This window comes from Cottoperca gobio, chromosome 22, assembly GCF_900634415.1.
Source record: "Cottoperca gobio chromosome 22, fCotGob3.1, whole genome shotgun sequence".
Taxonomy (NCBI): domain Eukaryota; kingdom Metazoa; phylum Chordata; class Actinopteri; order Perciformes; family Bovichtidae; genus Cottoperca; species Cottoperca gobio.
Window position 1 is genome coordinate 10,949,952 of NC_041376.1, and position 10,600 is coordinate 10,960,551.

At 43.1% G+C, this 10,600-nt stretch overlaps 1 pseudogene; it reads left to right on the plus strand.

Annotated features, from left to right (window-relative positions):
- Positions 1–1,322: 1,322 nt before the first annotated feature.
- On the plus strand, positions 1,323–7,632 carry LOC115027714 (AP-5 complex subunit mu-1-like; annotated as a pseudogene).
- The last annotated feature ends 2,968 nt before the right edge of the window (positions 7,633–10,600 follow it).

Here is a 10,600-nt window from a genome sequence, read left to right on the forward strand (position 1 = left end):
CAATACCTGTGATGGCCATGAATTGCCGCCACAATCTGCAGGTAGAGAATCAGTGCCGTCCATTGCATTAGTACTCCAGGAGTAAAAGAAAAACGTTCTTGAAAGTATTATTATCATCGTTGGTGTTTTCAATACTGGACCCGCCCCAAACACCCAATGAACGTCCTTGAGAACAATGCGGGACAAGATAGTACGTGTGCTTCACCGAAAGTTCTGCTTGCTGCGCAGTGCCACATACACGAGAGGCAGATGCCGTGCGGAGGTGGCGGTCAGCTTCGTCAGGCCCTCCTTTACTGAGGTCAGGCTGTGTGTTGGTCAGCGTACGGACAGGATTGAGAAGTGTGCGCCCTTCTTCACTTCTTTGTTCCTCTTTACGAAAGCTTAAGAGTCAGCCCATCCTCCCCAAAGAGGCTTGCTGCACTCCTGTTTTGAGAGAACAACCACAGAAGGTAAAGGAATGATGTCAAAACCTGTTTTTTTTCATTTATTTGGAACAACGTCTTTGTTCTCAGGCTTTCATCCTTGTACAAGGACAACTTTAAGATGGAAATGTTGGTTGCTTCGTTGCCTGGTTCCTCATGGACAGTCAGGGGGTTTCAACATGTGTTCCAGGTGAGTGTAAAGAGCAGCCAGGCTCGAGGGGGCCACGAGTGGAGCTTTTATGGTAGCTGGTACTTGGTTTACTGTAAAACCATAGACCAGTTTCACAAATATGCAAACTGAAAACACTACCTCCTCGGTGGAGGTAGTTTTTTTTTTTCAGTTTGCATATTTGTCATCAGGATTATGGAAAGACGACTTGCCCAATTGTCATGAACTTGGTGGCAGGGTGTAGAATTGCTAATCAAGTATGTTGAGTTGGTGCAGAATCAAAGTGCAAATACACTAATCTTTTCATAATAGTTTGACGATAGGTTTGACGCTTGGAGGAGTCTGTGAGAAGGGCCTCTTCTAGTTACTTAATTTTGCTAAACATGAACACCACAATTTTTACTTTGGTGACGACCTACCCTGACACATCTTTCAATTTCTCTCAGTCCTGCTATATCTCGTTACGTAGTACAGTGGAAAGCAACATGTATAGAAAAGTTTGCGGTAAATATGCTCAGAATGCAATAGGCAATTGGTGTTTGTTTTTTTTGTAAATGTTTTTCTGACCTTTTATTCAAAGATAATTTTGTTGTCAGTTTACCTGAAGTTGCTGTATGGGAGTCTGCTTCTCCCGTGTGGTAACCACAAGTCCGGATTAAGTAGATGGTGAATAAGAGGAGTTCCAGTTGCTGCTGAACCAGGAGATGAGAAGGGACAGTAGAACACTGGGAATGTCAGCTAACCACCTGAGTGACCCACCCAGTAAGAGGAACCACAGCACCAGCAGCAGACCACCCAGCACCTTCGACTGGTGGTACATGCTGATAGGGACGGCGCCCTTCGCTGGTCTCGCTGCCTGTGTCTCTGCAGAGACTCGAACCATCCTCTCCTGAATGGAAAAAATAGGAGAAAAGTCATAACAGAAATGTCATCCGCAGCATCTCTCCATGGTTGCACTCTCTTCCTGTTCAAGGCCAAGAGAACAGAAAGCCTCAACTATGAATCCACTTTGCCTCAAAAATTTACTTATGTGGATTCTAATTCAAGATGTTATGTTGTTGCTCTGTTGGTCCGGTTCCTCATATATATCAGTCCCAGAAGACAATACTGTACTGCAGCTCTTGCTCACTGAGTTGGGGCTTTCAGACCCAGACAAGGCATATGTAGCTCTCAGAGATGATTGCCTTCATCGTCAGCGATCACCAGCCCTGGAGCTGCATGTGGACAGTCCTGGAAAGGGAATACTTGGCCAGTGTTGACCATCTCACACGGGCCTCTAACCCTAGCTTGTCTGCCTTTAGTGGATGTCCCTGCTGAGCCACGGCCAGCCCTAGCCAGCCTGTTGTCTGTCTCTCAGGGCCTCACACTCTTGGCAGGTCTGCAGACTTTTCTCCTCGGCTCAGGGGGTAAGCCTGATAGCGAGGGGCTGGCCTCTCGCCTGGCGATGCTGCCCTCTGTACTCTTACAGGTTTGTCCACTTGGCACACCCCTGGATGTGCCACTACTGGGGGCACCTGCTACACCCACAGTGCCCACTCCTGCTGGGAACCAGAAGCAGCCAGCCTGGAAGACGGGGCTCCACCGCGGTCGAGCTGCGGTTAACGTAGCGCTGATGGAAACTGTACGCTCCATGCAGTATGGAAACCGTAGCCGACAGGACCTGTGGGATGTTTATGGCACTGTGATGTGCAAAGTAAGAGCAAAGTGTAAAAGTAAAAACATTTTTTTAATTAGCTTTGTTCCATTATTTTCCTTCATTCTACTTTTTTGTCCTTCTGTCAACAGTGTGAAGTGGAAGGGGTGCTCCCAAATGTGACAGTGACCCTCACACTGCCACCTAATGGTTCTCCACTACAGGACATCCTGGTGCATCCTTGTGTCACCTCACTGGATTCTAGTATCCTGACTGCCAGCAGCGTGGATAACTTTGATGGCTCAGCTTTCTCTGGGGCCATATAAGTTCCCCTTCTCTCCTCCTCTTGAGCCTTTTAGACTATGCAAGCTATACATCTCAGGTATGAAACATACATACTAACGTACGTTAATCCCAAATATTTGTGCTAATGGTCTCGAGGGCTTTCCTGCATTTCACATTAGGTCCCTGTTCCCCCCATCCTTGGTACGTATCAACTGAGGGAAGAAGAGAGCCAGCTGCGTGTGTCAGTAACCCTCAAACTTCACGCGAGGTGTGAAGAACAGCTTTGGAGTACTGTGAAGCACACATGCCATTCTTTAACAGGTAAGAGGATGTAATCTTTTAGGTCCTGAGCACTTGCTAGGTTTTATTTCCTGTAGAGCGGTATAAGAGGTTTAATGCCATCACAGTCCATGGCATCTTTGAGGGTAAATTGTCATTCTGATATCCAATCAGAAATCAAGGTCTCTTTTTTTTAATAGTTTAGTTTTAGTGGTTATAAGTTAAGTACATCTGTCTTATGACCAAACTATATACATGAAGTTCCACAAGATGCCATTCTGTTTTTTAACACCTGATGGTAATAAATTATAGATATAGAAGTTGGACAGTTAACAGATCTAATTAAAAGTAGGTACTACTGATGACCACATAGGTTTGCAGGCAAACTAATGTAAAATGAATTCAGCTGACAAGCAAATAGCAGCATCAATGAGATAATTTAGTTTTTAAAAACAATTGAATTTCTAAACATTACATCAGAAACACCACTTATTAGACTTGTTATCTTTTGCTGAAAACATCATTTATATATGTTTCATGGTCTCTTACATGGGCCTTTTGTAATATGGAATAGAGCCGTCCTGCATTCTTAATTAAACTGCACAGTTATTTTGCCAACACCTGCACTGGTCTCATCACGGCGCACTAAATAATTCCTCTTAGCTGAATGAATGAGTCCTCTAACAGCCAAGTAAGACCCCCAATAGACAAAGTAAACCTAATAACAATCTACATGTCTCAAGCTCAACTCCATTACGTGTAACCATATGATAAAGTACTCACACAATTTGCAGAGATGTTGCACTTAAACCCTTTGAAACATTTATTACATCATTAGACCACTAATTCTGCTGACCAGTTTTTACACTGTCCCTGTTGTTTTCTTGTACAGCAGAGATGATAAAACTCTCAATTTAAAAAAATGACCCATCCAGATGTTCAGTTCTCTGGTGTCAAATCTGTTTTCATTAGTTGCGAACCTCTTCATTCAGTTTGTTGGCACTAACATCTGCATGTGGTCTCTGTGTCCTGTGCAGGGATCAGATTGGTGTTGCGGATGTGAAGGTGAGCTCCGGACAACTGGATGTTTCGAAGGAAAAGAACCTGCTGATCTGGGCCCTGGGTATGCACTGCGCTCCTGAGCATGTTAAAAAAACAAAACACTATGACGCAGCTGCATATTTGGAAAATAAACTAATAAGTAGTTTAACCCTCACTGATATTTAGGACAAAAGTTCCCTAAATCTCGTGAGGTCACAATGGACGGCAAGATCATCTTTTCTGGGCCAACACCAGGACCTACGGACCCCCTCTGCACAGAACTTACAGCCTACATCAAGGTAAGTTATTGTGTGTGGTGATAATCATGATCCAGTTTATTTATTTACAACTTCAGCATGCTGCAGCATTTTTTTAAACAGTTGATGGGTAAGATCAAACAAGGGATCTGTTAATATATAATCATTCGGTTGTAAAACCATTAACACTTCCACTGTTCTCTTCACAGTTGTATTTCAAAGTGCCTGACATGACGCTCTCTGGGTGCTGTGTGGACCAGCATTCAGTGCAGGTTTATTCCTCTGCCAAACCACGGATTATAACATGTAAGCTTACAGTAGTTTTTGTATCAAACATTTTTGCTTAATGCACGTCATCTGAAACTAAACGATGGTCTGTCTGTCTTACTTTCAGCCCGAGAACTTCAATCCAAAGAGTACTTCATATGGAATTCAACTGGAAGTGCTCCAGTATCCTCTGGGCAGATGATTCTGTAGCACGGATACATGAAGAGCAGCTCGGTGGAAAGGTGCTCAGTTCCCTATACTGTAACGGGACTGAAGACTGCCGAGTGTGTGCAGAGATTCAGACCGGATATGTGACCCCATAAAATACATTTGGTACTATCCTGTTGTTACTGCAGAGCTCACAAATGAGAGGAATTTAAAAAGCAGTCAAAAGTAATTAGTTGACTGTAAAAGACTGAATCATTTTGCTTTCATTCCGTGTTGTTCACAATGTGCAAACTTTGACTGGCAGAAGTATTGCTTTTGTTGACGGATAGATGCTTTTGAAAACCTACCTGCCAACTTCTTTTATCCCCCACCCCTCCCATCAAATTTATCCCATTGCAGACACAAGGGCCACCCCTCACTCTGACAGTCCCACTTCAGTGACTCTCCATCAGCCGGATAATTAGCAGCTGGGGCCTTGTCATCAGCTGTTGTGGGCCTGGAGGAGAGGGGCGGCTGGGCTGTGAAAGGCCTGGCTGCACTGGCCAGTGTCTTGGCTACAAAAGACTCCTCTTTTAGAGCTGGCAGGAGTCCTTGGCCCCTCCACCAATCACTCCCCCACCCCTTTTGACCCCATCCCCGCCCTGTCAACTAGTGGCTAGTTCAAACACTCAACCTCTCCAGCCAGACTGTGATTGAGCGCTGACCCTCTGGCCCTCGGAGACTTTAAAGCAGCCGGTCCCTTTCAGCGAGCAGGAGCTGCCTAATTGGTGAAAAAGTCACAAGGATGGAAATGGTTGGGTCGCCTCTTGAGGTTGCAGAGGTGCTTTAACTTAATTAATGTAGAAATGTAAGTTTATTATGTTGATCTTTATTGTTGTTGCACAAGGCTCAGTGTAGAGACCCCTTTTAATCAATGCCTAATTATAAAGACATTGTTTAAAGAGAGGCATTGCAGATGTGTCTCACTGTTTACTAGTATTATACCTTCACTATGATGACTTTCATGCTAACTCTGTTACATACTATGAAAGCTCCACCTTTTAGGATATTAAGTTAAATGAATGACCAGCTGATGAAGGGTTAAATGTGAGGAGATTGTGCCCCACTATTCCACAGCAGCCAGACTCCTCTGAGTGCCCTCATTGTCTGCTGCTGGCCTCTTGTGCCCCTTGCTGGTCCAAATGCTACATTCTCACGTGGATTTCCACTCAGAAGGCTGACCATGACCAATCCTCTGTCAATTGGAACCAATTGCTCACACGGCATCCTTCACCTTCTTTTTATGTAGCAGTACGGAGTGGCAGACACCGAGACCTCTCTGCTCTCCCCCTCCACGATGATTTGGCTTTAAGGCCCAGTGTGTGTGGCTAGCGAACTGGAAAAGGAGAAGTTTTTTGAAGAGTTGGGCCACTCTAAATCTCCTCAGTATCCCAATATGTGGTCAGTCTGGCTCCTCAAGTCTGCAGTCAGTGGCCTCTCACTGGCAGACTTTGCTTTGTTGGTTGAATGGCTTGCTAAGTAGATGGACTTGTTTTAATGTGTTGCTTTGCTCCAGTGCCTTCAGCTTATACCTTTTTCTTTTGGGTCTTTAATTCTACAGTCTTTTTCAGAATCATTAATTATTTATTTATTGAATCATTGTTTACTCTTGTCTCCACACAGACAGGAAACACTTTTGTACAACGATCATCAAAATAAGCAAAAATAAATGTGTAAAAGTAAAGCAGCAGTGTGGATTGTCATGAATCGTGTTAACATGTCACGAGGTTGCATAGCCTTAAATGCTCCAAATGATCTTTCACACCGAAAGGTTTATATATCAAAACACCGTGCAGCTGCTCTCCAGTTTACTTTACTGTGTCCCTCAGCACAATAATGACACCCAGTGGTAGAGTACAATAAGGTTCATGTTTGATTTTCTTTAATACAGTTTAATGCTCATTTCCTCTATGGAAATACTTCTACTCAACCACTGCCAGATTATCTTTGCTTGTTTAATTCCTGTCCAGCCCCCTGCGGAGGGATGTGATCCCAGCAGTGTTCATCTTAACGCACCGTGCCTTAGGACAAGGATTTAGTCGGCCGCTGCGGCCCCAGGTGTTTGGTCTGAGTCCAGTTCCTCTCCGCCTCTCTAAACCCGCTAAGAGTCGGCCTCGGGGAGACCACTTCAAGAATGATGGTGCAATTAGCAGTTTCCTGTTTCCACTCATTATTGTTCGAGAGCCGCAGATCTTTTCAAATAATAGGATATCTTTATACTGAGGGGTTCTTTTGTGCTCATTTCTCTAACAAATGCCCAGCCATAGAAAAGAAGCTTCAAAGCTGGCTGATTTGAATCCCAACTCTTTGAACTAAATATAAAATTTATTTTTGGACGTTTGCTATCAATATTGGGAGGAAGGCTAAATGAGCCTCGACAGCAAGTGTTCTCACTGCTTCCACCCATAGAGGGCATTGTAAACTCAGCCATGTAGGAAGTGTCCCCAGAACATCAAGAATGTTGTTCATATTGCAAGATGGTTATTGCTTATTGTCCCAGATCCCTCTCAATCCTCTTAAACCTCGTATCCTCGCTGTTTCCCTTTTGGTTGTCCATGTTATGTTTTTGTCTGAAGACAGTCCTCTGTGTCCAGTTTGTTGAGTTCTTTCCTCGCTGTTTCCGGTACGTGGAGCTCGATCTCTCTGGATCCGGTCTTCTCCGCTGCATAGGAGTTGTTTGTCTGGCTCGTGACGCTGTCTCTCTTCACAAAGGTGAGGCAGATATTTCGGGTCCAGAAAGCAGCTGGGGTCCAGACTTTCTCCTGTGGTCTCATCCCAGAAGATGTCCCTCTCTGTGGGCCTTCTCACTAGTTTCAGCCTCTGGGTGCCTTTTGTATTTGGACCTCCAACTAAAGGGCCAAATGAAAAGACATATCAATCAGAAGACTACATTCAGATATATTTTTTGTATTAAGCTTGCTTGTTAGAATCACACACTTGCAGTCTTACCATAGACGACCTTATGTCTTCTCTGCTCTCTGGCTTGTCGGAGGTGAGCTCGTCGATGCCGATGAGCCTGTTGAGTGAGAGCTGTCTGGGCCTCCAGGACTCCTCCCTAGAAAGACCACAGTGCCATAGGAAACCAGTGGTGGAAATGTACTTGTGCACTGTACTAAAGTACAATTTTGAGGTTGTACTTCACTTGAGTGTTTCTATTTTTCTGCTACGTTATACTTCTACTTCACTATATTTCAGAGAAAACATTGTACTTTTTACATTGTTTTTTGACAGCTGTAGTTACTGGTTATTTTTAAAAAGAAAACAGGACAAGCTTATAAAATGCCATGCGTTACAGATTCAACAGCACAAAACGAGTAGTGTCTCGTGCCCTTGCCAAGTTTCAGATGTCTATGAGTTGTTAGAAATTCCACAAAAGAGAGATTTTCCTTCAAACCCCTTTTTCTTTATGTCTGCGGCTGTGTATCTACAGTGATAGTTGGGGCTTATCTGTTCCCTGTACCCTGAAAATAGATCCCATTGAAGGCCAGTCATGGCTGTAGACCACCCTACTTTCCACTCCATAGACACTTTAATCAGATCCACTGGGAGTGGAAGAGCACACACGCACAGCTGTTTCTCTCTCTTCTCCCTCTTTATTTCCCCCCTATCTCTTGTAAGCACTGCTGCACACTTTAATTTTGCCTCAATATAAAAATGCATGATCTGAATTATTGATGATATAGATGCACTTCAGCTCTTCCGTACTTTGTCAAGATGCTTTACCTGAATCGTCCTGCCGGTGCCACAGTGTCCTGTCTGGCCGATTGTAGAAAACAGGTGGACACCCCCATCTCTGCAGTCCCTCCCCTACAACAAACATCAAATTCCTCATTGTTTTTTGAGATGGCATGGGGGCAGTGACGCTGGAACAGTCTGCAGCTATATTTTTATTTTCTCTATTTTGTATCACCATGGCAATTTGAGTGGCAGTGCTTGCATGGCCAATTTGAAGGGCCAGTGGTTGCAGTGCCTAAGGAGAGATAATGATGGCATGTCTGGGTAAACATCACAACCAGTCAGAAACAGTAATGCAATATGATGTCTGCTAGAGTCCCAGCACAGGAATGAACAGATGAACAACTTCTCATATGAATCAGGCAACAAAAATAGCCTTTTATAGTTAGAAAAAACTATATTAGGCAGCTGATTTTGCCGCGCTAACCTGGGTTATCCGGGGAGGATGTGAGTGAATGATGCTGGAATTGATACTTTTCTTTGGTTGTAGGTTTCCTGCAGCACACACATACACACAATCAGTATCACAACACAGAGTGGTCTGTAAAAATAATAATAGCCTGAGAGGGAATGAAACATTAGACACGGGGGAGTTACTAACCTGAGAGTGTGGAAAGAGTTATTTCCTGTCTCAGTGGAGGTAAGGTTGTCTTCTTCTGTCCCAGAGATCCTGACTGCTGCTCCACAGTGACTGGCAGAGCAGGGAGGGTCCATTGTGGTTCGGGCAGTGCCCCCTCTTGCAGGCTATTGCATGGAGCTACTTTACGCAGCCTGGGTCTGGATCCTGTGGAGCCCATTGACTCACTCCTTGTCCCGAGGCTGTTGAGCCACAATACTAAATTGTACTCTCGTACAAGTGATCTATGAAACAAAGTTCAAAGATAGTGTCTCTTTCTTTAAATTTAGTGTTAATTACAATTACTAATCTCACCTTTTTAATATCTTCTCATCAGACTGTAGGTCCACCGTTTTTATTGACTTTTCCCATAGTTGGACTCTCCTTTTTAAAAAAAAAACATCAATTACAGAATAATTTACGATTTAAATTGACTCCCCAACTTGACCTATTTCTTCCAGCTGCTTCCAAACTACCCTGTTGGTCTTCACATCTCCCCTGCTGGGGAAATTAATGTTTGTCCCGAAGCATCTCTGTCTGGTGCCAAAGTACAAACGCAAAAACACGTTTGATAGTGGTTAAAAGAGTAGGTGTGTACTTCAGCTCTGCCTTCATACTTGACTTCATTATAATGAGCTAGGTTTCTATGGCAACTCTCCCTACAGGTTACTTTGTAACTCAAAAGTTAATGCTTGAAAGAACCTGTTCTTTCCCTGCACCCCTTCCATACTGGAAAACCCAGAGGGGTGAGGAGAGAGACGGGAAATTCTCTGGGAAGTTGTTAACTGACTGATAAATGTGACTATATGAGAACTCAGGGATGGACAAACACTGAAACAAAGGTGGGGATGAACTATTAGGCTGCATGTCAGCTTGTACAGTAGTTTTATCAAACCAGCTACTTCATATAACTTCTGCCTTAACATATGACCTATGTTCTTCTTTGTTGGTGTAGTTTGTATGCTTTTGGTACCCTATAGATTATGTTGTGATTATTTTCAAAACTACTCCTTATAATGATGTCCTTATAAATGACATCATTGTGGTTATGGCTGCAGACCAGTGATGTCATTATGTTTTACATTGATAGGACAAAGTCAATAGGAGAGCCACTTTCTTTTCCAGTCATAAAAAGCATGTCTGCTTATTAATCTGTCATCCCTCTCAGAACATACACTATGCAATGTAGTCAACCAATACATTAATTAAAAGCAGGATTACCTTAATAATAATAATATTAATAATAATAATAATAATAATAATATAATAATAATAATAATAATAATAATAATAATAATAATAATAATAATAATAATAATAATAATAACTAAATTACTTTAAAGTCTTTCACAATTGAGAAGGTTTATTTTGCCTGAGCCAAAATCCATGTGATCTCAAAAGATGCCTCAGTTAATCGTTCAGCTGTATTAGTTGTCCTGTGTTTGAGCCTTTGTTGTCCAGAAAGAGAAGAAGAAAGCTGCTCTATTTTTGTTTTACCTAATTTCCCTCCCGATTCGACTCGTGGAGGACAAATAAAAATTCCTCTGTCCACTTTTCTTGAACCCTACTCGTCTTGTATGGCTCGTACCTTTCTTTTTTTAACGGGAGTAGCCAAGCTAACGCAAGTAGGAAGTGCCAGGTTGGTCGTAGTATCCTCCAATTTAAATGCTCCAATTTAGCGATATACAT